Source organism: Priapulus caudatus, unplaced genomic scaffold (genome assembly GCF_000485595.1).
Source record: "Priapulus caudatus unplaced genomic scaffold, Priapulus_caudatus-5.0.1 Scaffold450, whole genome shotgun sequence".
Taxonomy (NCBI): domain Eukaryota; kingdom Metazoa; phylum Priapulida; class Priapulimorpha; order Priapulimorphida; family Priapulidae; genus Priapulus; species Priapulus caudatus.
The window spans coordinates 79,812-84,762 of NW_014577511.1; the positions used below are offsets into that span (position 1 = coordinate 79,812).

At 51.0% G+C, this 4,951-nt stretch overlaps 1 long non-coding RNA gene across 1 annotated transcript in view; it reads left to right on the plus strand.

Moving 5' to 3' along the window:
- LOC106810542 overlaps window positions 1–4,951 on the plus strand; it is a 35,557-nt gene that overhangs the window by 19,489 nt on the left and 11,117 nt on the right. The window contains exon 2 of the long non-coding RNA XR_001394032.1: window positions 1,870–2,002. This is a non-coding gene — a long non-coding RNA (uncharacterized LOC106810542). The remainder of the gene's footprint in view (window positions 1–1,869; window positions 2,003–4,951) is intronic.

The window sequence follows — 4,951 nt, forward strand, 5'->3', positions numbered from 1 at the left end:
TATACTATCGTACCGTCGTCCGTCGTCTCTCTCTTCTTCGTTCTTCGTCGTCGCGCGTCTCTCGTCTCTCTCTCTTCTTCTCTTCTCTCTCTCTCTCTCTCTCTCTCTCTCTCTCTCTCTCGTCTCGTCTCTCTCTCTCTCTCTCTCGCTCGCTTTCTCTCTCTCTCTCTCTCTCTCTCATCTTCTTTAGTTAGTTGTGATAATAAAACCTTCTCTGCTGCTGTTCGCCGTTTCGAGCGATCGATCTGATCGACATTTAACTGTATAGTTTTCGGTGTCGTTCCTATGAATGTGAAGAGTTATCATTACGAGTTTACGATAATACTAAAGATTATTATTCACGTGGATAGGAGACACGCGTGTTTACAAGCGTAATCGCCTTCACTTAGTGTCACCAGCGCTATCTGTTAGTTTTATAGATACCTGCAACGTGCACTCGTGCACTTAAAATATCATATTTATTATAATATTATAAAAATATCATATATCGATTAACTCGCATCCCTCGATTGTCAAGGTTATTATTGATTTCCCATTATTGATGTGCATGAAACATAGAAATCTTTGGTAAGATTATCGGGCACATTATTTCTATGCACTAATTAAAACATATGGAGTATTTTGCGTTCGGAACATTGCTACATTTTCTCCGTGCCGATCGGCGGCATATTTTCATTTCCTAGCGGCAGAAGATGGACGGGGCCAAATTTGCAACCGTCCGCGTGTGTTTAATAGAAATAGGAGCATAGTGTAAAATAGAAAAGCTCAGCGAAACCCTCGCACAAACACGTACGTATACACACGCCGAAGATCTGTCTCCCTCAGAACAGACACAGAAAATGTTCGCCGCGAAATTCCAATGCCGTTCGTGCAGTTACATAATACATCAGTTAGCATTCAGCGCAAGTTTAGTCTGCATGGGAGTATCGGTGCTCGTTTTTTCTCTTATCGCGATCGCTCTCTCTCTCTCTCTCTCTCTATCTCTCTCTCGCGCGCTCTCTCTCTCTCTCTTTCGGAGTTTGTTGTGCGACGTGTGAGTTGACCAGGCTGGTAATTTCCGGCGGTAATAGATAATAATGGTAAATCGGGTTAGATCGTGTAACGTCGTTACAGTGGGCGTGCGCATCCCAGCGCGTCCGTGATCGGCAGGATTCTATAAACCATTTACCTAGGATTATAACGTTAATATTAATAATAGCTAATAAGTCTTAAAATAATCCCGGAGCGCGTGTGGATGCGCCGTGCTTTTGTGCGTAATTAGCATGCAAGCTGCATCCGCTAATGTAGTTAAAACCTATGATTTGAGTATAAAAAGTGCAGTGTTAACGGATACACTTTTGAATACTCATCGTGCCGATCAATCCGATGTCATAAATTTAAGCATCTATACATAAAAGCATCAGCTTTAACAAAATGCAGACAACCCTGCGTTAGTCGTCGCCTTTATAGAACGGACATATATATGAAGGACTCTTTCGTGATCCTTTTAGATTGCACTTACACAAGGAAAACACCTTTTTAGAAGCGGCTCCTGTCGTTTCAAGGATACTTCTCGGTTTCCCTTAAGTGACCCATCTATACGAGTTTGATAGTAACTCAATATATAAGCGCGCCTGAATTAATGAAATCTTTCGCGGCCGTAAGCTATGCTCGTCGTTGTCGTTAAAACCTGTCACCGGTCTGCCCTTGAAGGGCGCAAATTAGCTGTAGATAAAAGCAGCAGTAATTACTTGGCCGAGCGTGAAGATGATTACACTCTTTTGAAACAGGCAAATCACTCGGCCGATTTCACACATCTCCTGTGTGCGGTTCACACGCTGTTACTCCCCTTGTTTAAATTGGCCGCATGGGATTTTGCGTGTTTTCCAGGCAGCGGAGTATATACGTCTACCATATTCAGCGAAGAGCAACCGCCATGGCGACCTTCGTCACGTTTCTGCCACTAGTGCTCGGCCTTTTAGTTGTCTGCACAGCCGTAGAACAGAAGCTAGTCTACAAACGAGTAAGTATACGTACGCGTGTGTGTGTGTGTGTGTGTGTGTGTGTGTGTGTGTGTGTGTGTGTGTGTGTGTGTGTGTGTGTGTGTGTGTGTGTGTGAATGCGCATGCGTGTGTGCGCGCGCGTGTGTGTGTGTGCAGATGTGCGTGCGTGCGCGTGTGTGCGCGCATGTGTGTGCCTGCCTCACTGCGTGCGTTCGTGCGCGTGTCCGTGTATGTATAAACGTAGGCGGAGTGCTACATATTGCCTCATTTCTGTCGCATTTTTCTCCGGTGCAAAAATACTAGCATGATGCATTGAAGCGTCGATCCTAGGCATCGTGACGTCTATCGGCTACGGTTATGGGTACACATCGTCATCCGAATATGTGGTTTTCTGCGCGTCAAAGATGCATGTAGCTCTAGAACTATAGCCCATCACTCTGCCACAGGCCTGTGGCAGAGCGAAGGGCTATAGTTAGTTCTAGAGCTAGGATGCAGGTAGCCCGACGACAACTGTGTGTCGTGGGAACACCGCACCGCACGCGATTCATTCTCCATCAATGGCATCGGTTATCGACGTCCGTCGGCCGACGCCGTAACAGTTATCCCGGTCGTCGTCTGTTACAAGCGATCGCGTCGCCGTGCCGACAGCGTGAGCCGACCGCGTCAGGCGACGGTTGCCCCGATAGCTAATAATTTCTATACTAACAACCGAAGACGTGGTTATCACCAGCTTTGGTTTTATCAGTCTCGTTGTTATCTAATAGCCATCAGGATATCTGATAGCTAGGACCAGGCGTGCAGCAGTCACACGCACCAGTCACGCACCAATCACGCAGCAGTCACGCACCAGTCACGCACCAGTCACGCAGCAGTCACGCAGCAGTCACGCAGCAGTCACGCACCAGTCACGCAGCAGTCACGCACCAGTCACGCACCAGTCACGCAGCAGTCACGCAGCAGTCACGCAGCAGTCACGCACCAGTCACGCACCAATCACGAAGCGGTGATGCAGCAGTCACGCACCAGTCACGCACCAGTCACGCAGCAGTCACGCACCAGTCACGCACCAGTCACGCAGCAGTCACGCATCAGTCACGCAGCAGTCACGCACCAGTCACGCAGCAGTCACGCACTACTCACGCAGCAGTCACGCACCAGTCACGTACCAGTCACGCAGCTGTCACGCAGCAGTCACGCACCAGTCACGCAGCAGTCACGCAGCTGTCACGCAGCTGTCACGCAGCAGTCACGCATCAGTCACGCATCAGTCACGCATCAGCCACGCATCAGTCAGACAGCTGTCACACAGCTGTCACGCACCAGTCACGCACCAGTCACGCACCAGTCACGCACCAGTCACACAGCTGTCACGCACCAGTCACACAGCTGTCACGCAGCAGTCACGCACCAGTCACGTACCAGTCACGTACCAGTCACGCACCAGTCACGTACCAGTCACGCAGCAGTCCCGCAGTAATCACGCAGCCGTGGATGCCCGGCCTGACATCTCCGACCAGCCAATTTGACGCTCTATCGACGATGCGTCTCTTTTGTCTATTCACACCTGATGAGCGCGTAGAAACATGTAAGAGTGATAATTACTCACCGCTTCGTTAAGCGACGAACAAAGAAGCGGTCGCCGCGGCGGCGGGGGTGGAGTGGGGGGGGGTTGTGTGGAGCGGGTTATCACACATTATAACGGTGACGGCAGCGGCGGCGTATCTCTCGCGGCTTGCCGGAATCGCTGCAGTTGTGCATGATGGCTCATAGCCGCTCTGCTATAGCGATGAGCAGTTGCCGAGGATACATACATTATTCCAAGAGCGGATAATACCTGTATTATTAGCTCTTGATTATTCCCATCGCCGCTGCCACCCGCCGCCGACGTTGCCGCGGCCGTTGCTGCTGCCGCCGACGCTGCCGCTGCCGCCGATGCTGCCGTCGCCGCCGACGCTGCCGCCGACGCGCGCGTCAACGCAAACGAAACAAGACGGACGGCGATATTTTATTCATTACGTCCATCTGTCGCGATGATTGCTTCGGGCTGTTTGACAGAAATCGGAGCGAAGCCGCCATAACGAGCTTAACTCCGCGTTTATTACGCAATCCGGCGAGTATCGACTCGTTCGCCGCAACTCTCGCCATGCTCACCCACCCGCGACTGCAGCGCCACGCCGCGGACAGCTCCGTAGTCATCTTGCACAAAAACTCGGTCACCGGATGAGCGCGACCGGTAGTGTATAGGCCGCAGCATTAGCGCTAATACGAATTCGATAACAATCATAACGACGCGTGCCTTGTTTGTGTTGTGCGCCTGCAGTCGACTTCGTAATGGCCGCAAATCGGTGTAGGTAGCATGGCGCGCGCATTCACTGGTGTTTGGTAATCGGCTTCGAGCGATCACGAAATGGATATCGTGTGTTTACCTGCTATTGGTAACGTGCGAGGCTATTGAAGGTTGCACGGAAGCACACAGAAACTCGGACACACGATCGCCTGCACGCTCACAGACACGCGCACGCACGCATGCAGCCACTGACGCACGCACATGCGTGCGTTTGTACACTAGCATGTGCGTGACTCTGCACGCACGCGAGATCACCCCCCCCCCACACACACACACATACACACACACACCATACACACACACACACACACACACACACACACACACACACACACACACACACACACACACACACACACACACACACACACACACACACACACACACACACACACACACACACACACACACACACACACAAACACACACACACACACAGACACACACGCACGCACTGAGGCACAAGTTTTCAGCCGTTTCTATCTTTCTGTTTCGCTCTCGTTCACGCTGTCTCTATAAACTTCTCTTCCCCGCCTCCCTCCGTCGCTGTAACTCACGCTCTCTCCCTCTCTCTCTCTCTCTCTCTCTCTCTCTCTCTCTCTCTCTCTCTCTCTCTCTCTCT